This window comes from Rhinopithecus bieti, unplaced genomic scaffold, assembly GCF_001698545.2.
Source record: "Rhinopithecus bieti isolate Rb0 unplaced genomic scaffold, ASM169854v2 scaffold_49802, whole genome shotgun sequence".
NCBI classification, from domain to species: domain Eukaryota; kingdom Metazoa; phylum Chordata; class Mammalia; order Primates; family Cercopithecidae; genus Rhinopithecus; species Rhinopithecus bieti.
Genome location: NW_016819548.1, coordinates 233319 through 261063, shown reverse-complemented (window position 1 = coordinate 261063; position 27745 = coordinate 233319). Strand labels below are relative to the sequence as shown.

The window sequence follows — 27745 nt, the reverse complement described above, 5'->3', positions numbered from 1 at the left end:
GGAAAGGCTTCCCCACACCCTAACGATGCCATTTCTTCCTAGATTCACCGATTACTCTATAACATTTATGTGAACTTAATGAAAGTAATTGATAAAATTTGTTCTTATTGCTTAGAACTATACAAACTGATTCCATACCCCATAGGTTAAACAGTGACATTAGCCCAGAATCTTTGAAAAAGAAGAGTGATCATACAAGACGTGTATTATAACATATTAATTATCAAAAACTTTTGACAATAAGACCCTGTGGGCAGAGAAATTCAGGCAAAGGGTATTAATTCGAAGGTCTTAAAACAGTAATAATCTTGGCACATTCCGAGAATGAAATCAAAGTAGCTGTGACAGGAGAGTGCAGTAGTAGGAGTGACACCAGAGAGAAGGGCTGGTGCCGGGTTATCTGTAACCTTATAGGCAAGGGAAGGATGTTTTTACAATTTGTTAAAAGGGTCTTCTATAGAGGCACTGTCATAAATTTGTGGAAAAGATGGAATTATCCATAAATATACACAAAAGAAAGCCTAGAACAAGAATTTGGAACTCATCTGTCATGAGGGGAAGACAAAGGAAAATGGATAACACAGCACAGAAATGAAGCAGCCTTTGTGAAATAAAGAGAATTAGGAGAACAGTTATCATTTAAGACAAATACAAAGAAAAAATGTTCTTGAATAAGAAAGTTGTTATAGAAAAATTTAAATACTGTCGAGAGTGTTGAACAAGAGTCCATTTAATTTGTAAATTATAATTAGCTTTGAAGAGTTTTTTCATAAATACAGAAAGGAAATTACAGTTTCTAATAGCAGTGCATTACACTACTTAAAACATTTTTTAAATGTTTTGTTTGGTTTTAGTCCTCAAATGCTGAAAATCGGTAAGGTATGTTTATCCAAGAAATTCACTGTTATAGAGTCACAGACCTGTGGAATTTTGTATACTTCGTACCGCTGTAATAGGCTACATGGACATTTGAATATGCTATTAGACTACATGAATATTTGAAAGTGATATTATTTTGATTCATCACAAGAAAATCAAATACTTCAGGTGATATTTTTCAGTAGTTACTTATTAGCATTTATTAAGTTTCTTTCTACAACAACTTTGTGCCTAATAGAGTAATTTGTACAATTAGAAATGAAGCAAAATTATTTGGCACATACTGGAATCCAGGGCCCTATTTTATATAGAGACCATGGCCCATTCCATTTAATTTTTTAATTCATTTGTTGTATTGTTCTTTTCTAGTTTTAGTATTTTTTTTTTTTTGCCCTGACAGACATGCCATTTAAAACTGGTAAAACTTTTAAAATGTAATATATTTATAATATTTATATTTAGCAATACCAATTTTGATAATTATTGCTATTTAGACAGCTACAATAATGATTTAAATTTCTTTTTTTTTTTTTGCCTTGCACTAATAACTTTTATTTCACTCAAATTAGAGCAATAATCTTCCATACATATCTTCCCTGCCCAATTCAAAGAAAAAAAATCCAAAATGATTAGTAAAGAAAAATATAAGAATTAACAGACCCTTTAAATTTGTTTTAAATATTTTGAATATTTAAAAAGTGTTTAAAGTTTGTAATTCCTAGTAGGAAAACATTATCTGAATGAATACCCTAATGGCAAACGACTGTAAAATGCTTCAGCTGAATTTGGGGGAGAGGGGTAGGGATTATCTTCAAAGCACCCCAGCTCTCTTGATGAGAAGGTCAGAGGTACACACTGGTTTGTATTATTGCGACATCCATAAGGTGATCTAGGTTGCTTTTCCTTCAGCAAGGGCTTTATTTATCAGAAGGGCATTACGCTTGACCTCCAAATTTGGCTGACAATTTACTGATGAGATTCATAACCTTTGGGTTGCTCTGGTATTTTGACATATTTGCTGGGTTCTGAGCCACATCCTGGAAGGCCACCATAACTTCTGGATCCTGTATGGCTGCAAGAACCTCTGGATCACTAAGAATTTCATTGAGTCCAGGCATTCCAGCCATTCCAGGCATGGCCCCTCCCATTCCAGGCATTCCTCCGGGAAAACTACCAGGCATTCCCCCAGGAAAGCCACCTGGAAAAGAGCCATACTGAGCTCCTGACTGTCGTCTGGCTTCTTCCTCCCTCTGGGCTCTCTCATGCTCTTCTCGAGCCTTCTTAACTTGTTCTATTCTTTCTTTGATCTCTCGCTCTTCACGTTTTCTCTCATACTTTCTCCGATGTTCTGCAATTTTCTGTGCCCTAGGTTGAACTTCTTTCAGCATTGCACTAGCATCTTCATCATAATCCAATTTACAGGCAAGGGCAAGATCATGGGCTGCTTCTTCCCAGTGGCCTAGAAGTCTGTGTGCTTTCCCTCGCCACTTGTAAGGCTGAGCTGAATCAGGATTTATCTCAATGGCTCTGTCACAGTCTCGGATAGCAGCATTTGGCTTCTGTAATTTGATGAAGACACTGGCCCTCTTGGCATATAAAATGGCCAAGCGAGGATTCAGCTTGATAGCATCTGTGAATAAGTCAATGGCTTTCTGGAGTTCACCATCATTTAAGGCTTCAATAGCAGCCACTTTTTTATCATTTGCCTGATCCATCATCTCCTCCATTATCTCTGCATTTTCATCTCCCATTTCTTGAGGAGAATCAGTGTCTGGTTCAATCACACCTTCTTTATCAATTTCTAGATCACTTTCCTCACTTGATGGTTCCTCTGCCTTTAAGTCTTCCTCCACCTTCTTACTATCAGGTTTTTCTTCCTTGGTATTTTCTTCTGATTTAGTTTTCTGAGTAGCAGGTGGTACTTTACCCCCCCATGCTCTCCACCCACTCTCTCAGGAAGCGCATTTCCTCGGTGTGCAGAACGCTCGGATCCTGCTTACACATTTTCACAAAGGCCCGAAGCTCCTTCACTTTGCGGGGGTCCATGGTAGAGAGGTGGTGGGTGAAGCTGGGGGACTACGGCCCTGTTCCAGGCCCAGGTGCTGGCTCGGCGTGACCGCGCAGAAGATGATTTAAATTTCATGAGCCCTTTCATGAATGAAAAACTTAAGCAAGACAGTCCTTCTTTGACTTGTCATATATTCCACTCATCCTCATGTCCCATAACTTATACAAAAATACTGTGCTAAAACAAAATTTCTACTTCTTTTTCTTCTATTTTCTTGTTTTACTATACAAATGTTGACAAGAGACTGCATACTGTACATTACATTTAAGCGAGGGATACATTTATTTTAAAATTTATAGATGTATCTCCTTAGTTCAGATAGGGAAGAGATTGTCCCTAAAGACTTGGCTGTTTAGTTGAGATTAGTTTTAAATCTTAAATCAACTATGAAAGCCTTTTCAGGAACATAAATGTGGTTTACTTTTCTCTGGTCTTGATTTTACATTTCTATTTCACTTTATTTCATAGTCTTTTTTTAATAGTTAATATTTTCATTAATACAACAGGAAAAGCACAAATAAATAAAATTTTATTGTTAGTATTGGATGGTAAAAATTTAGTGTCTGAGTAAAAAAGAGAGTTCACTGGTTCTAATTAAACTTCTCCCAGTTACTGAATAATTCATTTATTATAACTACTGTTCCCAGTTGTTATGGTTATTCTATTTGGTGAAATAATGTAGCCAGTTTTCTTGTCTTCATATGTTTTTGTTTTCTCACTAGTGAGATGAGACACTACTTTATTTATTTATTTTTTTTAATATCGGGCTTAGCACAATTTTAACCTTTTTATATTTCAGAAGAGAAAATACTGTGGATTGTCAAAGGATTGATCCGCCACCTAGTCTTTCACCTTGAACTTATTTTAGAGCAATGTCATGGTTTTCTTTATAAGTTTTGAAGAAAACAGTCATTGATAAATTTGCATTTGAATCAAATAGTAGTTGTCTTAATTCTGAAAAACTTTTTTTGTGTGTAATTGAGTAATATTACGCACTGGCTTGTGATTCACAATTGTACCCTTTCTCTCACAGAAGAAACTTCATTTTATTTATAAAATGACTTCTGCCTTCATATTCTAGTATTTCATTGAATCTAACTTGTTTCTTCAACCAGATTACTTCATTTTCACACCATCATACCTGGGCTTTTCCTTTGGCCTGGCCCACTTGGAATACCTTTTTGAAATTGTCATTCTGGTTGTTGATGAACTCTCAGCCCTAGATGTTGCCTTTTTTATTTCCCCTAGTTTGACAACACAAAACTGGGAACTAACTCCTTCCTTAATACTGATCTCACTCAAAACTCAGGGATCCTTCAAGATTTTCAACCCTGATGCACTATTTGTCTTTAAGTTGAGATAATCAAAGTGAATGTACAAGATAATTTCTTAGAAAAATCTATAACACAAAAAATAAAGCAATGGTTACAGCAATTACTTACTAATGTCAATTCTATTACAATCTAAGCTAAAAAAATAACCGTAAAAATATTTTAAATAACACAGGAATCTTAAATAGTTTTACAAATATTGGAGATATTAGTTTGTATCAATTTTATGACCCAGAGTTGATATTCTGCGCTGCTGTGTTGTAAAATCACAAGCCTAATCATTCCAAATTTGCCACTAAACTAGGAAAAGAGGCTATTTTTTAGAATACAATACTAATGCAACTTACATTATGGAAACCTTTGAGTTTGAATTATTACTTTACTTTGAAAGTGTTTTTTTTTTTTTTTTGAGACAGCATCTCACTCTGTTGCTCAGGCTGGAGTGCAGTGGTGCTATCACTCACTGCAGTGGTTGCTCATTGCAACCTCCGCCTCCTGGGTTCAAGCAAGTCTTCTGCCTCAGCCTCCCGAGTGCTGGGACTACAGGTGCATGCCACCACGCCCAGCTAATTTTTTGTATTGTTAGTAGAGATGGGGTTTCACAGTGTTAGCCAGGATGGTCTCAATCACCTGACCTCGTGATCCACCCGCCTCATCCTCCAAAAGTTCTGGGATTATAGGCATCAGCCACTGTGCCCGGCCTAAAAGATTTTTTAAATGAGTACAGCATTCAAGATTTGAAAGGCAAATATTAATTCCAGTAAATGGCTTTTATTTCTGGCCATAATCATAGCTACCATCACAAGCCATTTCATGACTATTTGATACCTACAATTAGCAGTGCTTCTTCTCCAGGGACACCTTGAGTACATAACTGACTTCCGAATCCATTCTCCTATCCAGGTTCAGGCTACAACATGGGAGTGGAAGTGATATATATCACTCCATGGGTTATTTTTACTGGCAATATTGGCTCCTCCATATAATCTGTTTTTCCTTTTGCTGGCTTGATTCAGAGAATTCCAAGGCACTAGGAGATAATGAAGTCAAAATTGGAAGGAATATGGCACTAGCTTTAGTGTTAACTTGTGTGAACTTCTATTAGCACAGACGAAATGCACATCCACGAAATTGAAAAATTTGGATTACTGTTGACAAAGATTTTTTTAACAGATGTATCACCATATTCGACCATTACCAATTAAATTTTTGTTCTTTTTTAAAATTATTGTTTAATTTTGTTTTTGAGCAAAATTCTCAGAACAGAATTTCTTTTCCCAGTTACTATAAGGAGCGTATCTTTTGTTTGCTTTATAGTTTTGGACTTCAAGTTTAGAATTTTATTATTACATTAAATGTCTTTTAGTCTCTCATGATGGTTAAAATTTAGAGAAACATCTGTTTCTTGTGAGAGACTAGTGGATATTATACTTTAAAAAAGTAACGAATATACATTGTGTATTATAGACTGTATAATTAGTTATTGTAAGCTCCTCTGAGCTGGCCACACCAAGGTCAAGCTATCCTGACATTCCCCCACCCTTGTGATAATGAACTTTGTGATATTCTCCCCCGCCCCGTCCTTGTGAATGTACTTTGTAACATTCCTCCACACCCTTGTGACAATACACCCTCCTGCCCTTGTGAACACACTTTGTAACACCCATCCCCTGACCGCAAAAAATTGTTCATGACTCCACGACCCAAACCTGTAAGAACCAATGATAATCCCACCACCCTTCGCTGACTTCTTTCTCGGACTCAGCCCACTTGCACCCAACTAAATAAACAGCCTTGTTGCTCACACTAAGCCTGTTCAGGTGGTCTCTTACACGGACGCGCGAACCATTTGGTGCCAAAGACCCAGGGCAGGGGAACTCCTTCGGGAAACCAGTCCCCTGTCCTCACGCTCCCTCTGTGAGGAGATCCACGTATGACCTCGGGTCATCAGACCCGCCAGCCCAAGGACCATCTCACCAAGTTCAAATCGGTAAGCAATTCTTCGCACTCGGGTAAGCGGCTCGGGTACGCGGTTTTTCCACTCTTGTACCTAACCTCTCTTGCCTCCCTTCAATCTCTCTCCTTTCAATTTCAGTTTCTCTCCCTTCCTGGTAGAGACAAAAAGGAGACACACTTTATCTGTGCATTCAAAAACCCCGACGTCGGTCACGGACTTGGGAAGACAGTCTTCCTTTGGTGTCTGATCAGCGCGGGGATGCCTGCCTTGATCATTCACCCATATTCCTTTGGTGGGAGGTCAATTGCAGGGATGCCTGCTTTGGCTGCTCACCCACATTACAGCCCAGGACTCAATCAGGGACGCCTACTGGAAGCCTGGTAGCTCCTCATCTCCATTTCTCCGTGTCTCCATCCTCCTCCATAAACTTACCTTCTCCACTATGGGCAACCTTCTGCCTTCCATTCCTCCTTCTTCTCCTTTAGCCTGTGTTCTTAAAAATTGAAAACGCCTTAGCCTAGCACCTGACCTAAAACCTAAATGTCTTATTTTCTCCTGTAATACCACTTGGCCCCAATACTAACTCGACAATAGTGCCAAGTGGCCAGAGAATGGCACTTTTGATTTGTCTATCCTACAGGAACTAGGTAATATTTTTCAAAAATTGGGCAAATGGTCTGTGCTGCCTTATGTCCAGGCATTTTTTACACTTCACTCCCTCTCTAGTCTCTGTTCCCAATGCGACTTGTCCCAGATTTTCCTTCTTTCTCTCCTGTCCGCTCCTTCGGTCTAAACCCCTAGCTCAGAATCTTCTGAATTCCTCTGAATCCTTCTTTTCCACTGACCGCTCTAACCTCTCTCCTCCTCCCCCAGTCACTTGTCACGAGGATGAATTGGGTCCCAGGCTGAATCGGGTCCCAATTCTTCCATAGCCTCTACAACCCCACCCTATAACTCTTCTATTACCTCCCCTCCTCACACCCGGTCTGGCTTACAGTTTCATTCCATGACTAGCTCTCCCCCACCTGCCCAATAATTTCCTCTTAGAGAGGTGGCTGGAACTGAAAGCATAGTCAGGGTACATGTGCCTTTTTCTCTATCAGACCTTTCCCGAATCAACCAGCATTTAGGCTGTTTCTCATCAGACCCCACTAAATATATACAGGAATTCCAATATCTAACTCAGTCCTGCAACTTAACCTGGAGTTACTTAAATGTCATCCTGACCTCTACCCTCTCCCCAGATGAATGAGAAAGAGTTTATTTTCTAGCCCAGTCCTATTCAGACACCCTTCAGCTTCATAAGCCAGGCCTCTAAGAGGGCACCAGGGCAGATCCCTGAGAGGGTCCCCACTGGCAATACCAGATGAACTCCCCAGATATAGTTAGGCAAGATTACATGGTCTCCTGGTTAGTCAAGGGGCTCAAAAAGGCAGCATACCAAGCTGTTAATTATGACAAACTAAAGGAAACTACTCAAAGTAAAGATGAAAACCTAGCCCAGTTCATGGCCTGCTTAGTAGCTACCCTTAGATGCTTTATAGCCCTAGACCCAGAGGGGCTAGAAGACCACCTTATCCTTAATATGCATTTTATCACCCAATCTGCTCTGACATTAGAGAAAAACTCCAAAAGTTGGATTCCAGCCCTCAAACCCCACAACAGGATTTAATCAAACTTGCCTTCAAGGTGTTCAATAACAGAAGAAGTCGCCAAGTGGCAACGTATCTCTGAGTTACGACTACTTGCCTCTGCATAAAACAACACACAACCATGTCTCCAGCATACAAACCCTTCAGAACATCCAATCCACAGCTCCCAGGGGCTCCTTCAGAACCTCCTTCTAGACCTTGCTTCAAATGTCAAAAGCCTGGCCACTGGGCCTCAGAATGTCCACAAGCCCAGGATTCCTCCTAAGCCGTGCCCTGTCTGTGCGGGCCCCCACTGGAAGTCAGACTGTCTGACTCATATGGCTGCCTCTCCTAAAGCTCGTGGAGCTCGAACCCAACTTTTTTTGGCCGACTACTTCGCAGATCTTCTCAGCTTGGTGACTGAAGACTGATGCTGACCGATAGCCTCAGAAGCCCCCTGGACCATCACGGATGCCGAGCTTCAGGTAACTCTTACAGTGGAGGGTAAGTCCCTCCCCTGTTTAATCGATATGGGGGCTACCCATTCCACATTACCTTCTTTTCAAGGGCCTGTTTCCCTTGCCCCCATAACTGTTGTGGGTAGTGACGAACAGGCTTCTAGACACCTTAAAACTCCCCCACTCTAGTGTCAACTGGGACAACATTCTTTTATGTACTCTTTTTTAGTTATCCCCACCTGTCCAGTTCCTTTACTAGGCTGAGACATTTTAACTAAATTATCTGCTTCCCTGACTATTCCCGGACTATAGCCACACCTCATTGCTGCCCTTTTACCCAATTCAAGGCCTCCTTTGAATCCGCCTCTTGTGTCTCCCTATCTTAATCCACAAGAGGACTAAAGCGTGTTATCACTCACCTGCTACAACATGGCCTTTTAAAGCCTAAAAATTCTCCTTACAACTCCCCTATCCTACCTGTCCGGAAACTGGACAAATCTTACCAGTTGGTTCAGGATCTTCACCTTGTTAACTAAATTGGCTTACCTCTCCATCCTGTGTTACCAAACCCTATAATCTCCTATCCTCGATACCTCTCCTGTACCTCAGAGATACTTTCTTCACTATTCCTTTGCACCCCTCATCCCAACCTCTTTTCGCTTTCACATGGACTCACCCTGGCACCCACCAATCTCAACAACTCACCGGGACTGTACTGCTGCAAGACTTTGGAGACAACCCACATTACTTTAGACAAGCTCTTTCTCATACTTTCTTTCCCTCCATCTGTTTCACCTTATTCAATATATGGAAGACCTTCTCCTCTGCAGCCCCTCTTACGAATCTTCCCAACAAGATATTCTCCCTGCTCCTTCAACATCTACTCTCAAAGGGACATCACATATCCCCCTGTAAAGCCCAAATTTCTTCCCCATCTGTTGCCTATCTTGGCATAGTCCTTCATCAAAACACATGCGCTCTCCCTGCTAACCATGTCCGGCTAATCTCCAAAACCCCAATCCATTCTACAAAGCAACAACTCCTTTCTTTCCTAGGCATGGTTAATACTTTTGCCTTTGTATACCAGGTTTTGCCATCCTAACTAAACCACTATATAAACTCACAAAGGGAAACCTGACTGACCACATAGACTCTAAGTCCTTTCCCCACTCTTCTTTTTGTTCCTTAAAGACAGCCCTAGAAACAGCTCCTACATTAGAACTCTCTAAATCGTCCCAATCCTTCTTCTTACATATAGCTGAAATACAAGTCTGTGCAGTCAGAGTTCTTACACAGGAACCAGGCCCACAGTCTATAGCCTTCCTATCCAAACAACTTAACCTCACAGTTCCAGGCTGGTCCTCATGTCTACATGCAGAGGCAGCTGCCGCTTCAATACTTCTAGAGGCCATCTAGATCATAAACCATGCCCCACTTACTGTCTATATAGCTCTCATAACTTTCAAAATCTATTTCCCTCCTCACACTTGACATATACTTTCTGAACCCCCCAGCTCCTTCAGCTGTACTTACTATTCGTTGAAACTCCCACAATTACCATTGTTCTTGGCACAGACTTCATCCTGGCCTCCCACCTTATACCTAGCACCAAACCTGAACCTCATGACTGTATCTCTCTAATCCATATGACATCCTCCCCATTTCTGCATATTTTCTCTTTCCTGTGCCTAATCCAGACCACACTTGGTTTATTGATGGTAATTATTCAAGTCCCAGTTGTCAGTCACCGGCAATGGCAGGCTATACTGTAGTGTCTTCCACATCTGTCATTAAAGCTACTGCCCTGCCCCTTCCATTACCCCTCAACAAGCTGAACTCATTGCTTTAACCTGGGTTCTCACTCTTGCAAAGTTACTACATGTCAATATCTACACTGATTCCAAGTATGCCTTCCACATACTACATCACCATGCTGTTATATGGGCAGAAAGAGGTTTTCTCACTACAGAAGGGTCCTCCATCATCAGTGTTTCCTTAATAAAAGTCCTCCTTAAAGCTGCTCTACTGATCAAGGAAGCGGAGTCATTCACTGCCAGGGGCACCAGAGGTCACCAGATCCCATTGCTTGAGGCAATACTTATGCTGATAATGCAGCAAAGCACTAGTATTCTCACATTTGTCCCTCATGGCCAGTTTTTTTCCTTCTCGTCTATCACTCTCACCTATTCTCCCACTGAAACTATTACCTATCAATCCCTTCCTACTTAAGGCAAACAGTTGTTGGATCAAGGAAAATTCCTCCTTCCTGCCTCACAGGCTCATTCTATCTTATCATCCTTTCATAACCTCTTTCATGTGGATTACAAATCAATGGCCCGTCTCTTAGAACCTCTCATTTCTTTTCCATCATGAACATCCATCCTCAAGACAATTACTTTTCAGTGTTCCACCTGCTACTCTACCACTCCTCAGGGATATCTCAGGCCCCTCCCTTTCCTACACATCAAGCTCGAGGATTTGCCCCACCCAAGACTGGCAGATTGACTTTACTCATATGCCCCAAGTCAAAAAACTAAGATACCTTTTGTTTTGGGTAGATACATTAGCTGGATGAGTAAAGGCCTTTCCCACAGGGTCTGAGAAGGCCACCACGGTCATTTCTTCCCTTCTGTCAGACATAATTCCTCAGTTCGGCCTTCCCACCTCTATACAGTCCAATAACGGACTGGTCTTCGTTAGTCAGGTCACTCAAGCAGTCTCCCAAGCCCTGGGCATCCAGTGGAATCTTCATGCCCCTACCATCCTCACTCTTCGAGAAAGGTAGAAAGAACTAATGATCTTTTAAAACTCACCTCACCAACTTCAGCCTCCAACTTAAAAAAGACTGGACAGGACTTTTACTCTTTGCCCTCCTTGGTACTAGAGCCTGTCCTTGAGAAACTACAAAGTATAGTCCTTTTGAACTTTTATATGGGTGTATCTTCTTTTGGGCCCCAACTTCATGCCAGACACCAGTCTAGGCGACTACATTCCAGTCCTCCAGCAAGCTAGACAGGAAATTCGGCAGGCTGCTAATCTTCTCTTGCCTACTCCAGATTCCCAGCCATATGAAGACACCCTAGCTGGACGATCAGTTCTTGTTAAGAATCTGACCCCTCACACTCTACGACCTCGATGGACTGGACCCTACTTAGTCATCTATGGTACCCCAACTGCTGTCCACCTGCAGGACCCTCCCCACTGGGTTCACCATTCCAGAATAGAGCTGTGTCTGTCGGACAGCCAGCCTGATCTCTCCTCTTCCTCCTGGAAGTCGTAAGTACTGTCCCCTACTTCCCTTAAACTCACTTGCATTTCTGAAGAACAGTAATAACCCTTATGAGCTTAATACATCCCTTCATTCTATTAGGTCTGTTCTTCCTTACCCTACTTTTGCAACAGGGCTTTATGCAATCACCCCACTACTTGGACTGCACCCCAAAACTTGTTATCTCTACTATCTTCTGTCTAGTCATACTCCTATTCTCCATTCTCAAATACCTGTAAATGCCCTGCCCTTGTTTACACTGCCGATTTACATTTTTCCTCCAAACCATCATGACTGATATCTCCTGGTTTTACCTCAAACCGCCACCCTTAACTCTCTCTTGGAGTGGATATAAAATCTTCAGTGGCAGGGTACACTCCAATTCTTCTATCCTGATAAAGTCCCTTTTTTTTTTTTTTTTTGGCTTTTCTACTCACCCTTATCCTTGCCCCATTCTCCAGTCTCTCTCTACCTCTCCCTAGTTACCTCCAGCACACTATCAATCCCACCCACTCTCTCCTCACTGCCTCCAANGGAAACCTGACTGACCACATAGACTCTAAGTCCTTTCCCCACTCTTCTTTTTGTTCCTTAAAGACAGCCCTAGAAACAGCTCCTACATTAGAACTCTCTAAATCGTCCCAATCCTTCTTCTTACATATAGCTGAAATACAAGTCTGTGCAGTCAGAGTTCTTACACAGGAACCAGGCCCACAGTCTATAGCCTTCCTATCCAAACAACTTAACCTCACAGTTCCAGGCTGGTCCTCATGTCTACATGCAGAGGCAGCTGCCGCTTCAATACTTCTAGAGGCCATCTAGATCATAAACCATGCCCCACTTACTGTCTATATAGCTCTCATAACTTTCAAAATCTATTTCCCTCCTCACACTTGACATATACTTTCTGAACCCCCCAGCTCCTTCAGCTGTACTTACTATTCGTTGAAACTCCCACAATTACCATTGTTCTTGGCACAGACTTCATCCTGGCCTCCCACCTTATACCTAGCACCAAACCTGAACCTCATGACTGTATCTCTCTAATCCATATGACATCCTCCCCATTTCTGCATATTTTTCTCTTTCCTGTGCCTAATCCAGACCACACTTGGTTTATTGATGGTAATTATTCAAGTCCCAGTTGTCAGTCACCGGCAATGGCAGGCTATACTGTAGTGTCTTCCACATCTGTCATTAAAGCTACTGCCCTGCCCCCTTCCATTACCCCTCAACAAGCTGAACTCATTGCTTTAACCTGGGTTCTCACTCTTGCAAAGTTACTACATGTCAATATCTACACTGATTCCAAGTATGCCTTCCACATACTACATCACCATGCTGTTATATGGGCAGAAAGAGGTTTTCTCACTACAGAAGGGTCCTCCATCATCAGTGTTTCCTTAATAAAAGTCCTCCTTAAAGCTGCTCTACTGATCAAGGAAGCGGAGTCATTCACTGCCAGGGGCACCAGAGGTCACCAGATCCCATTGCTTGAGGCAATACTTATGCTGATAATGCAGCAAAGCACTAGTATTCTCACATTTGTCCCTCATGGCCAGTTTTTTTCCTTCTCGTCTATCACTCTCACCTATTCTCCCACTGAAACTATTACCTATCAATCCCTTCCTACTTAAGGCAAACAGTTGTTGGATCAAGGAAAATTCCTCCTTCCTGCCTCACAGGCTCATTCTATCTTATCATCCTTTCATAACCTCTTTCATGTGGATTACAAATCAATGGCCCGTCTCTTAGAACCTCTCATTTCTTTTCCATCATGAACATCCATCCTCAAGACAATTACTTTTCAGTGTTCCACCTGCTACTCTACCACTCCTCAGGGATATCTCAGGCCCCCTCCCTTTCCTACACATCAAGCTCGAGGATTTGCCCCCACCCAAGACTGGCAGATTGACTTTACTCATATGCCCCAAGTCAAAAAACTAAGATACCTTTTGTTTTGGGTAGATACATTAGCTGGATGAGTAAAGGCCTTTCCCACAGGGTCTGAGAAGGCCACCACGGTCATTTCTTCCCTTCTGTCAGACATAATTCCTCAGTTCGGCCTTCCCACCTCTATACAGTCCAATAACGGACTGGTCTTCGTTAGTCAGGTCACTCAAGCAGTCTCCCAAGCCCTGGGCATCCAGTGGAATCTTCATGCCCCCTACCATCCTCACTCTTCGAGAAAGGTAGAAAGAACTAATGATCTTTTAAAAACTCACCTCACCAACTTCAGCCTCCAACTTAAAAAAGACTGGACAGGACTTTTACTCTTTGCCCTCCTTGGTACTAGAGCCTGTCCTTGAGAAACTACAAAGTATAGTCCTTTTGAACTTTTATATGGGTGTATCTTCTTTTTGGGCCCCAACTTCATGCCAGACACCAGTCTAGGCGACTACATTCCAGTCCTCCAGCAAGCTAGACAGGAAATTCGGCAGGCTGCTAATCTTCTCTTGCCTACTCCAGATTCCCAGCCATATGAAGACACCCTAGCTGGACGATCAGTTCTTGTTAAGAATCTGACCCCTCACACTCTACGACCTCGATGGACTGGACCCTACTTAGTCATCTATGGTACCCCAACTGCTGTCCACCTGCAGGACCCTCCCCACTGGGTTCACCATTCCAGAATAGAGCTGTGTCTGTCGGACAGCCAGCCTGATCTCTCCTCTTCCTCCTGGAAGTCGTAAGTACTGTCCCCTACTTCCCTTAAACTCACTTGCATTTCTGAAGAACAGTAATAACCCTTATGAGCTTAATACATCCCTTCATTCTATTAGGTCTGTTCTTCCTTACCCTACTTTTTGCAACAGGGCTTTATGCAATCACCCCCACTACTTGGACTGCACCCCAAAAACTTGTTATCTCTACTATCTTCTGTCTAGTCATACTCCTATTCTCCATTCTCAAATACCTGTAAATGCCCTGCCCTTGTTTACACTGCCGATTTACATTTTTCCTCCAAACCATCATGACTGATATCTCCTGGTTTTACCTCAAACCGCCACCCTTAACTCTCTCTTGGAGTGGATATAAAATCTTCAGTGGCAGGGTACACTCCAATTCTTCTATCCTGATAAAGTCCCTTTTTTTTTTTTTTTTTGGCTTTTCTACTCACCCTTATCCTTGCCCCATTCTCCAGTCTCTCTCTACCTCTCCCTAGTTACCTCCAGCACACTATCAATCCCACCCACTCTCTCCTCACTGCCTCCAATCCTTCTCTAGCAAAGAATTGTTGGCTATGTGTTTTCCCTTTCTTCCCGCTCTTACACAGTCATCCCCACTCTACAGGACGACTGATGAGCCCTCTATCATTATTGACAAACTAAAAAACATTGGCAGTCACTATTGTTTAGGAAGACACCTACCCTGCATCTCACTCCCTCCTTGGCTACCCTCCCCCTGCTCATCTGACTCTCCTCTTGCCCCCTCCTCTTGCTTGCCCCATGAATAGCAGTGAAAGGTTAGACACGATGTGCTTTCTCAGACGCTATGAGAACAAAACCTATCCCTCTACGCAGTTTTCACTGCTGAAAAGGAGGACTCTGTATATTTCTTAATGAAGTGTACTGTTTTACTTAAATCAGTCTGACCTGGTATATTAAAACATCAAAAAGCTCAAAGACACAGCTCAAAAACTTGCTAATCAGGCAACTAATTACACTGGACCCATCTGGCCACTCTCACTGGGTATCCTGGCTTCTTCCAATCGTTAGTCCTCTAATACCTATCTTCCTCCTTCTCTTATTCGCGCCTTGTGTCTTCTGATTAATCTCTCAGTTCCTATGAAACCACATCCAGACTATCGCTAATCACTCTATATGACAAATGCTGCTTTTAACAACCCCACAATATCACCCCTTACCTCAAAACCTTACTTCAGTCTAGTCTCTCCCACTTTAGGTTCCTGCCCTGCCCCAATCCCACTTGAAGGAACCCTGAGAAATGTCACCCGTCACCCCTCCAAATGATCCCCAAAATTTTCACCCCAAGTTTTCACTACACTTTCTTATTTTATTTCTTCATTATTAACATAAAACGATGGGAACATAAGTTCCTCTGAGCTGGCCCCACCACGGTCAAGCCATTGTGACATTCTCCCTGCCCTTGTGATAATGTACTTTGTGATATTTCTGATATTCCCCCTCCTTGTGAATGTACTTTGTAATATCCTCCCTGCCCTTGAGAATGTACTTTGTAACATCCATCCCCTGCCTGCAAAAAAGTGCTCCTGACTCCACCGCCTATCCCAAACCTATAAGAAATATGATAATCCCACCATCCTTCGCTGACTCCTTTCTCTGACTCAGCCACTTGCACCCAAGTGGATAAACAGCCTTGTTGCTCACACTAAGCTTGCTCAGGTGGTCTCTTATACAGACACACGTAACAGTTATATTATACTAATATAATCATATTAATACTATTAGCACAATATAAAAATGTATTATACTAATTATATAGTAGTATACTAATAATACTAATACTATTAGTATAATGGATTATACAGTACTATAATATATAGTGTATATTAGTTACTTTTGTTGTCTTTAAAAAGTCATTTTATGGTGAAAATCTACAAATATTGAGTTTAATCTTTTTTCTCATGTTAGTGTTTTCTTTTGTTCTTAACACCCTATGGTGAACATAGTTGCAAAAGGTTTTTCTATTGTTATTGTTTGTTTGTTTCTTACGAATAATAAGCATTTTAAACTTTAGATTAACTGAAGAAACAAACAAAAACTGTTCATTTTGGGTGGAATTCAAAGCACTTTAGGCAAAGTCAGGAGTAAGAGACAAATTATTTCAAAATGTTCCATTGTGGTCTTTGCAACATCCGTTTTCTCTTTCAGAAATATGATTCTGTCATTTCAAGTGCTTTTAAAGAAATTATATTTTCTACAACTATTGCAGTTGAGAGTGTTCATTTGAACAACTTTGGAGCAATTAGATGTAAACAGAATTTATGTCTGTGAAACTCATTAAATGAGGAGACTCAGGTGGTATAAACTTTTGTCATTTACTCTGCTTCTTCTTACCTAAGATTGAGATTAGATGCCATAGGTGAAACAACCTGCCGGTTACCATGAAGCATTGAGTATGAAGTCAAAACTGTATGCTCAAATAGCTAAATGGAATGATAGGAAAAGCTAGTATTCCCAAAGATGATTTAGTGCTGCTATTCCAGACCCAGTATGAAAACTTCTAGACTTCTTATATGTAAATAACAAAATCACTGGGTTAAAACTGTCATTTCTATTCAATCAAGACATATTTAGTCTTATCTGACAAGCCCGGTTCTACCGCCACCACAACAAAAACATGAATATTAAAACTAAGTGCTTCTGGCTACTCTGCGCACACTGCCTGTGGGGTAGCCCTGCTCTGCAAGGAAAAATTAACGAAACAAAAGAAACAAACGAACGAAAAACAGCTACATACTTCTAATACCAGAAGAGGTAGGTACAGGAAAAATAAAGTGAAAATGAAAAAATCATCAAGACTGAAGGAAAACAGGAAAGATGCTGCCTGATGTAAAATGCCAGGAAATCAAGATAATACAAGAAAATAAACAATCTTCACAATGATACATAAGTATGTATATAAATATACATATACATGTTTAACAGCATGAGCCACCTTACATGAGCTTTTCAAATAACTACAGAAACACAAAAGGATAAAGGAAACTCAGGCATAATCAAAAATGGAAACAGAAATCTTTGAGTATTATACACAAAGACAAGAAGAGATAAAGCTTTTTTAAGAGGACAGTAATCAACTGCCCTATTTATATGTCTAAAATTTCTGAAAGAACTGTGACTGAAAAATGTATTCATTCAAATTGATATGATATTGTTGAATAATTCCATGGTCAGGATCTACCTAAATAAGGACAATCAGATGGTATTATTTGTAAATGAATAGTTTTCAACACAATAAACATGAGTCTTCCAGCCCAAGGCAAACATGAATGGTAAATGACTTTATGAGCAAATACAGATTAATAAGTATTATGTTTTTGTTGAATGGTGCCCTTCTCATTTCAAATTTGATATGGAATTAAGATGTGGAAATAAAACAATTATTTTTATCAGGTTGCATTCTCAAATATGGGTACTAATAAAGACTGAATCTCTAAATATTAATAACATTGTGAATGATTTTAAAATACTAGTAAATTTGATTTCATTTTGTCATATTTGAAAATTTAAGATAGGCTAAATTAATCTTTTGTTGTCAACTTTAAACTCACATTGTAAAAAGTGTTAGTCATTGTTATAAAGGATCATTGTGATATAGGCTTTTTCAAGTTTTTTTTATGTAAGAGCTACAAATCTTGTGATAACTTCAGAAAGTGCAAAGAAATCTTTTGATTTACTCAATTTTGGTTCTACATCACAGTAAAATATCCAAATATCTTGCAGTGTTTTGACTATTTTTTGTACCCCATTCTTAATTAAATCAGATAAAGGGAGCATATTAAGTGTATAACATGTAACGTATGTAACGTATAAAATAAATAGCTCAAGAAAGTTTATTCATCATAGTGACATAGTAAGGCACATTATATATTATTGCAAAAAAATTTTAATATTGTTTATGTCTGGAATGTAGTTCAAGAGAATTCAAAACTGCATTTTCTATCATGTTTACAGAACAATCTTTTTTGAAAGACAAAGTAATTTGAAAGCTTTAATTCTAATGTCTCAAAAATGTTCTAGCATGTATTGTTAAAAAGTTGTCTGTAAATGACAAGCCAGTTGACATGGCGAATAGTGCTACTGATGCTGAAATAATTGTCTTGAATGTTGAAAAGTCAGAGGACAAAAAGAACAACATATCAAAATAAATTTTTAAGAAGTCTTGTGAAAACTGACAAATACTTTTACAAAGCAGTTAGTAGAAACTATGTTATTTGACTATTAGAAGTTTTTTTAATGACAGCTGAGACTAAGAACTGAGAGACAAGAACTTGATTTCATTGTGATATCTCAAAATCCTGAATTTCCCTATGTGCAAAAAACCTGACCGTGATTCAGAGAAACGTGCCTTTTCATATAGCAGGTTATTTAATAGTCAAATGTTACTATTCTCATATTTTGACATGTGGAGAAAAATGAAATGGATATCATCCTTGTCTGAAAAATTCAAACTCTATTTTACAATTACAAATAAATACATATTCAAAAAATCTAAATGATTCTCAAAAGTTGTTTGACAAAAATGTAAAGAAGTTAAATAAAACAGTAAAGTTTAGAGTATGAGTCAATTGACAATGTGTGTGACCTGTGCAGATAGATGATCTGTTGAGCTTTGTATAAGATAGACTTTCCCAAGCTACTTTCCCGTATTTACTTTTCCAAGTAAATATGGCTTAATGCTTTTTCCAGAGAACTGCATTTCAGGCAATATAAATGTATCTTGAAATAAAAAACATTAATTCATTTTAATGGAAATAGTCAGCATATGTTGAAACAAGCTTATATTGAAACTAAATGATCTCAAAATAATTGATAGTAATTTGTTTAGTCTATATTTACATTGACCATATTTCCACTCTGACAACTGGCACAGTTTTTGACATGTAACAGATAGCAGTGAAACCCATGCAAGCACTACTTTCTTGCGAAATCAATGTTAAATCCATGTACAATATTATCTACTATCCTAATAATTATGTTGTCCTAATTGTCAGAGATATGGAATCAGAAAGCGGGGCTCTGGACAATGTCTACAATTACAGACTAGGAACTTTAAATTTACAATGCCAATATTTCATTTCACAACTTTCCTGGACAGAAATTTGAAACCAAGTAAATAAAATATGATCAGTTAATGCAGAACAGTGTTAAAATCTGTCAGTGAACCATGACTCTCCTTTGCCATCATTTGGAATCATTGAGCAATTTAAGTGGACAAATATCACAAGAAGAGAGGAATCAACATAAAGGTAATATTTTGGCTACTTTAGACTATTTTAAAATAAATTAAGAGTTGCAAACCTCACTTAAAGGACATGTCTCTTCCTTGGCAAAGTGAAGAAAAGGATGCAGGAGAAAAAAAAAAAAAAAAAAAAAAAAAAAAAAAAAGGTAAGGAACAAAATTGGCATGATAGTTTATTTGGTCCAGAAATGATAGACCAGGAAATCCATGTCAGTTGCTTAATAAAGATTAGATTTAGGATTGTATGGAGTAACTTGAAAAGACTGGCTGCCACCCCTCTAGAAACATAATTAAATGTTACTCATATCCTAGTCCTTCCAATAGTGAAGTAGGCAGAAACGAGTAAATATGTTTCATATGAATTAATCTGGACATCATTTGCAAGTTATTGTTATTACTATAGACTCTTAGCTTTTAGTTCTAAAGAGTAGGTAACAGTCTTAAGAGCACAGTGCTAATGTGAGTCAAGATTTGTTTTATTCCTAACTACTGCACAACATGGCCTTTCCAGAATGAAGGTTTAGACCCAGGAGAGTTTAGAGATAGGATGATCCTCCCCGGTAAGAGACAGGAAAAACCAAATGGACAAAAGAAAGAGAGCAATCTCCCTTGCTTAGGGCAGAGGCATGCTCTACTCACCTCTCTTCTCACATGTTTTAGTACTCTCTGGTTGTTATATTAAGATAAACTGAAATAAAGATAAGAAAGAGGAAAGAAGATACTAAAAAATTAAAAGCTAAAATGAAAATAGATAACATAAAAGGAAATAATTAAAACAAAGCCTAAGGTGATAAGAAGAAACTAGGTAAATAAGTAATATAAGAACAAAGCAAACATGAGATAAAAGAAAAGTCTATAAAAGAGTAAGAAAAGATAAATCAACTAAGAACAATTAACTGTGAGATTATAAAACAAAAGGACTAAAAGATTAAAAGAGAAAGATAAATATGCAAAAACATTTTAAATGAACTCAAATAATAAAAGGAGAATAAACTAGGGCATAAAGTACTAACTAGAATAAAAGAAAGAAAATACACAGCACTACAAGCTCCAAAGTTTAACACAGGCATGCATTTGTGTGCTGAGAGGTAAATCCCTAAATGTGCTAAGCAGATTCCACCCACAATTTTCCTCCAAAAGTGGAAGGACCCTGCAGTGTCTTCTTTGGCCTGGAGTCCTCTGGCAAGTAGAAAAAGATACCATGACCATTATATTCATCTTTGGCCTTACTCTCCAACCCAGGCTATGCTGAGAGATGTTTGCCAGACCTTAAATTGCTTCCACAGAATTTCCTGCTGGGTACCCACAGGCAGACAAATCTGTTTCCCTTGGGGTACTCTCTTCCAGTCAAGAACTAGTTTCTTGCCAGGAGGATTTAGCATAATACCATTTAAGAGTTTATTCAAGAAAATAAAAATGCTGGCTCTCTAAGCTTTAAAGTATTTTTCAAAATGCACAGGTCTTTCGGTGAGCCTTATTAATAATCCTCATTGTTAAATCAATCATTTCCAGAAAAGATAGACTATAAAGTTATACATTTACATACGTTGTACTTTTACAGAAGAAAAATAAATAATGATATGGTATTACAATATGGTGATATGTTAACTGAAGTGTTCTTTTCTCTCCAACACTAATCCCTTTATCTATCACCTCTCATTTTTTTCACGAGGCATGAAGTCAGCAGAAGTTATCAGAAAGGGATCTGAGAATGTTTGTGAGAAGTACTTTACTGAGTTAAAATATTATGGATCTAGATTTAAGTCAGATATATTTGAGAAATAAACCAAATAGTGAAAAAAATCTTAGTATGATTACTGATCTCTTTTTTATTATATTAAAATCCATTTATGCCTCATGATTTATCATTGGGAGGCTAAGGTTGTGAGGGTTACTTACATTCTCCTGCTCAAGATCATCGACAAAGTCTAATTTTTCACGAAAAGAAAATTGCAGCCTCAGGCATAAATGGGTTAAGATCCACAAAACTGAGAAAGAGAGAGATTGGGAGTAGAGGAAACAGGAGCATTAAATACTACAGGGGACACTGCACCTTCCTCCAACTTCCTACAAATGAGTTTTGAAAAAAAGGGCTTTGACTTTTAAGGAATGACAGTGGACAGTGCCGATGCTTTAAATACTGGATAAAGTACAAAAAGCCAGAAAGTTTAATAGAGAAGACTCTTGGCATCATTATGTGGTGGTTGAGGAATAGAGCAGGTGTGTTATGTGCCTAAACCCAAGAGCACTGCGGACATTTCCCTAACTCTCTCATGGATTTTTTGCAAGCTGGTATTGTGTCAGAATGTACAGGCCAGCTAAAAAAGCCTATGGCTAAGATGAGGGGGTGTCAAATTAGACATCCTTTTTTTGGGCAATACAGTCAGGATGTGAGTAAAAATGGAGCAGACTTTCAGAAAGTCATACCAAGGAAAAGATTCAAGAAACAAGTCAGTGCCCAAGTATTGACCAATAGTCATTCCCTGCATCACCTTGCATCATTGTGCAGAGAACGAGACAGGTTGACTTAAATGCAGAGTGAAAAGAAGCCTCCAGCATGGGAGACATCATCTCCCTCTTGAAAATGTGACACTTTAAATTGAGTTCTACAAGATATTCAAGAGCTTTGTGCAACATCAAAGATAATTCAATTTTATTAGTACTGGAATGCCCTAGTTGGTTTAAGGAGCTCCTCGATGCTTTTGTCTGCATAGACATGGAATGAATTGATCATATCTCCATTTGGACTTATTATCTTGCAACATGCATTTTTACTGTTCTGCCTTATCTATATGTCTGCTATCTTCTCATTCATTTATTTATTGTTTCTTCCCATGGATATGTTTATACATTCTGGAGCAGGGAAACAGGATAAGGAAATAGTGGTGTGTGAAAAAAAAAGTCGTTAAAACACTATTTAGGGAAACTTTACTGAAAAATATCAACCATAATCCCGACAGGCTAGCACAAATGACACAAGATTGTTATTTTTAATAATCATATCTACAATCCCACCATGTAATTCTCCACTGAAATATCCACAATAAGCCTTGGAGAGTGAAAGTATTCTATTTCAACCATGAATCCTATATCGTGTTACGTCTTTAACAGTAAATTCTGCATTCTTCTTTGTTAAATATTAATGTTCTTTGAAATATATAAATATTTTAAGCTGCTAAGAGAAAATAATCAAATAAAATGTTTTACCTTTAATGAACTGCTCATAGATTTCTTTTCTTTTCTTCTTCTCCTTTTTTTTTTTTTTTTTTTTTTTTAGTTGGAGTCTCCCTCTGTCTTCCAGGCTGAAATGCAGTGGCGCTATCTCAACTCACTGCAATCATCGCCTCCCAGGTTCAAGCAATTCTCTGCCTCAGACTCCTGAGTAGCTGGGATTACAGGTATGCCCCACCATGCCCGGCTAATTTTTGTATTCTTAGTAGAGATGGGGTTTCACCGTGTTCACCAGTGGTCTCGAACTCCTGGCCTCAAGTGATCCGCCCTCCTAGGCCTCCCAAAATGCTGGTGTTATAAGAGTGGGCCACTGCATGCAGCTGAACTGCTCATAGTTTATATTGCATCTTTCAATTTTCAAAAGTCAGATTAAAGAAGAGTTATTTCAGAAATTTAATTTCTCATAGATGTGATAAATGTAGCATTATATTAGACAGTTAGATTGGGATAGTGAGTTACAGAAGAAACAAAAACCCACCCCCTTGAAGTCCACACCATATAGCAACGCCACAAACAACAAAAACTCAATCTTTGCTTGACATCACCTCAAGAGGAGTATTTGGGTTTATATTCTCTAATAGGTTTATTGCTTGAGAAACACAAGGATATAATATATAAACCAATTATTTGATAGAACGTTTTTCATACATTCTCTAGATTGGGAATCAGAGGTGAGGAAAAAAATGGTGTTCCCCGCCGCCCCCCTTCATGGCTTTTTCATCCAGAGGAGAAACCATACTAACAATGGTCATGCTAATATAATATACAACACAGGAGTGCTTTAGATCACTGAAAACCTTCTACCATAAAGTCCACGTGGCTCCAACTTACTTGCTCTCTGGTTCAAGCTACTGCTGAACTTGCTTCACCTTCCAACACCAATTAAATGCAAGGTAATAGATCATCGGATCTTAAACAAAAGCATTTGGGGCTTTCTTATAAGACAGAGCTATGCGCTGGATAGTGTTAGGCTCAAAGACGTGTACATCCTTATCTAATGAATAATGGGACTTCAATTACATTACTGGTTTCCTTGCTAATATCTAATATGGGCACCATCGGTATAATTGGCATATTATGAACTCTCATTTCAGTACAATTTTCTACTTTCTGATGGCTTTTCTTCATTTCTCCTGTAAAATGTCTTTCACTATAAAGTCTGGAACCATATTTCATGATTAAAACTTACCTCATATCGCCAAGAACTTCTTCAAATGTTTCCTCTTTTTCTCAGTCTTAAGTGAAATATTTCCCACAAGGATATTTCCTTCTCCTGTACCATATTGAAAATAGAATGCTACTTTATTTATAATTCAATTATCTCAGAATCAGAAGATATAAAGGACTAATGCTATTGAGCACTTTTTCATGTATTCATCAGTCTTTTGTACAAATACATTGATTTTAAGTTAATGTCTTATAATCTAAATTTCTTCCATTATTTTAAGTTCAAAAACAATGTATCATTTTCTTCCTTGTATTTCTCATGGTAGTTTGTGAAATTCTTTTCTGAAGTAAAGATAAAATATATTACTGAGCCCTCTTACATTCTGAATGTTTCTTAAATCTGTCCACATCACTCCATCTGTGTTCCACTAGCTTTGCCAACACCACCTTCATATTTGGTCTTGTCTATAACAATAGCCTGTTAATTGCTTCCCTCTGTCAAATGTAGCTCCCTTATAAACCATTCCTTAAACTGTAACCAGCTGAATCTTTTCAATATTTTACTGTAATTATGCCACATTTTTTTTTAAAGAACTTCCTTTTCCTTATAGAATAAAACACTTCACATAAGCCTCCAGGCCTCCTGTTCTACAAAATGTCTTCTCTCCAGCTTCATATTGAAGCTGTCCCACTTTTCTATGTATTTCATTACCTACCTTGACTTCCTGTTTCTTCCTGTAACTTACTACAGTCTCTCCTTTTATATATTCATTCTGGAATTATTTTCTCTACATCCTTTTCTTAACAAGTAGTAAACTATAAACTCTTCTTTTATACTTAAATTCAATCGTCATTACTCAAGAAGAAAATTTTCTAAAATATCCATTAGGTTCCTCTTTGACACATTTTCAAAGTGCATATCCTATATCCACGTAGTGTAATTCTTCAATTTATGTACCCCAATTGGAATATAAATCAAAAAAGGGCAGGGATTTTATTACCTTTTCTTGCATTCCACTATACTCTAGCACATCGCACAGATTTCTGCAAATAAAACTATTCAATATCTATATTTAAGAAAATTAGTGAAGGAAAGAATAAATCTGATATAGATTATAATAACTACCTTTTCAGTAATAAGATTGGATTTTTTTCTGAGCAGTTCATTTCTTCATTATATTTAAGTATCTATTAAATCAATGAATGTTCGAAAATATATGCAAAAATAAATCACTTATTTATAATAGTTGTGTCCATTTAGAAGTTAGTACTTTTAAAGACTAGCAAACGTGATATTTCCATAACAGTAGATGAATAAAATATCTACTGTTATGGAAATAGAGTTCATTTCATAGAACTTGATTAACAGAGTCCATTCTTCTAATGAGATAAGGTAAGAGTAATTTGAAAATACTATGAAACTAATAATAATTGTATGCATTTTGATCATTTTAATGGAAAATAAGCAATCAAACTATTAACTGCATTAAAAGTTTGAATCCTTACTAATTATTATTTCTTAGACATAAAATTTTGTATTTCTCATTTAAATAACATCCATTTTGTTTATTGATTTTAATTCATGTCGTATCCAAGTAAAACTTTAAAAACACTGAATTGTCTTATACACAAAATATTTTCTTTCAGGCTCTACTAGATGTCTAACAAAAAATATATCAAGAAAACATTCTTACAAAATTGGTATATTCAGAAAAAAATGTAGTCTAAAATAAGTTTATTTAATTTGCTCACTGAAGAAGCAAATTCATGTACTTTGCAATTAAAGAGATATATTTAATAATTGGGAAATCTTTATTCAGCAATGGTAACTCTCTAAGGATAGTTCACTCATTCATTAAATTCACACACACACACACACACACACACACACATATACACACAAACACACACACACAAGATGCCCAACTCACAGTGTTATTGTAAATGTTAAAGGAAATGACTACATGAAGTTTCTATAATACTATGTGTCATTTGAGTAAAAAATAAAAATAAAACTTCTTTCCCAAACTCCTACTTATTTTATACCATATTTTATAACACTATATTTTGCTTGTTTGACATTTGATCCTATACTACTTGGATGATCCATTTATGGGTATAGCTGGGAATGGAGTAGACTGTCTCTGAACTGGCAAGAAGTAAAATGCAAAATGTTTATGAAGAATTGTTCTTGCATCTGTTCTTAAATTGTGTTTCACATTTGACATTAAGTTCAGAGCTAGAAAAAAGACAACAAACAATTCAATCTGTCAGTAAGGTACTTTTTATTTGCCTGGAGCGTCAGAGCAATATAGCACTCAAAACGCAAGCTAAGAAAGAAGTGCTGAGGAAAGTGCTTTTGAAACAAGACAATTCTAACAAGAGCTATTTAGAACTTTAAAAGTTTATCTGAAAAACCTAATGAAGAGAAATAAGGTTATACCTTCATTCAAAGATCCCCTGACTGGGTGGTGGCAGATTTTGTTCTTGTATAGAAATGTTCTCTCAAGGAAAAAGAAGAATAATAAAACTGTAAGTAGAAGACAAGTTACAGAGTGCTGAACGTCTTGGGCCCCAAACTGATAGATGAATATGCTATGATGTGTGACTTTAGAGTTTTCAATTTTAACAAAAAAAGAAAAACAGAAGGCTTTGTTCGTTAGTGTTGGCTATACTGACTACCAGTTACTTTTTCTTTCTTTTTGAGAAACATCTTCTCTTACGATGCACCACAAAGTTAAAATTTTGACATCAGTATCATTTTAAATAAAACAGCAAAATTAAAATCACTTCTTCTGAGTAAACATCTCTTCACAATAATCAGTTGATTCTTCAAATTTCACAGAAAATCTGCTCTAGAGCAGTCTCTAGCAAAGATGATTCAAAATTGAGAAACCTTTTTACTGTGGTCATTTGGGTGTCTACTTTGAAATCAAAATCTGTGCCTTAAACTCATATCCCTAAGCATGAATGAATTTCATTCTGTCAACTTTATGTTTTCAAAGTCCAACCATTTTTTCTATCATTTGAATAACTTTTGAAATTAGGATTTTACCTCACTTTCAGCTTTATTTTAAAAAATTATTTTCATTTAGCTTTAATATAGTACAAGATATGCTTTAGGTGCTGAAAACATGCAAGTTAACTGAAAGACTTGGGTCCTGCTCTTACACATTGTTACACATTGTAAATAAATAATGGTTAAAGTTATATTTGTTGTGAAAAAAGAACTTTCAAATCAATTTTTGAATTATCAAACCTATATTCTAAAATTAGGTGCAATATCCTTCCACACTGGAATTTCCAAAAAAAAAAAAATATATGGGAAGGGAAAAATCTATTTGTGATTATTAAATCACTAGCCCTCCTGAAATGAAGCACAGGTAATTTGAGGAAGAATTTGAAGGAGGATTTTTATGGCACTAGCTGTGTTTTATGTCCTCCAACCCCTACTCCCAAGGAAGCGTTCTAGGACTATATGCTTGCTACTAATTCCAAACTGAGAAAAAGAAGGTTGGATGAAACATTTATCCCAGCCAAAAGAACAGTATGTGGATGACATGCAAAGGAGGGCTGCCCTGGAATCATCTTAGGTCGTGTTCAAGAGGGCACCCTGAAGGTATAGAGCTCAGAAGAATGAATATAAGGTATCACAACACATCTACAGGAGAATAAAGGAGTAAGTGACTGCATCTTGGGAACTATTGATGAAAGATTCAAAGAGAGGCAAATCTCAAAATAACCCACAAATGTGCTCATGGCACAAACAACTTTCAGTATCTGCCAATTCCAGTTAGTATCATAG

At 38.1% G+C, this 27745-nt stretch overlaps 1 pseudogene across 1 annotated transcript; it reads right to left on the bottom strand.

The window, feature by feature from the left end:
• Positions 1–1399: 1399 nt before the first annotated feature.
• LOC108519798 (hsc70-interacting protein pseudogene) lies at positions 1400–2995 on the bottom strand (annotated as a pseudogene). The gene has a single exon (XR_001882733.1). The product of XR_001882733.1 is annotated as a hsc70-interacting protein pseudogene (transcript).
• Between the last annotated feature and the right edge of the window lie 24750 nt (positions 2996–27745).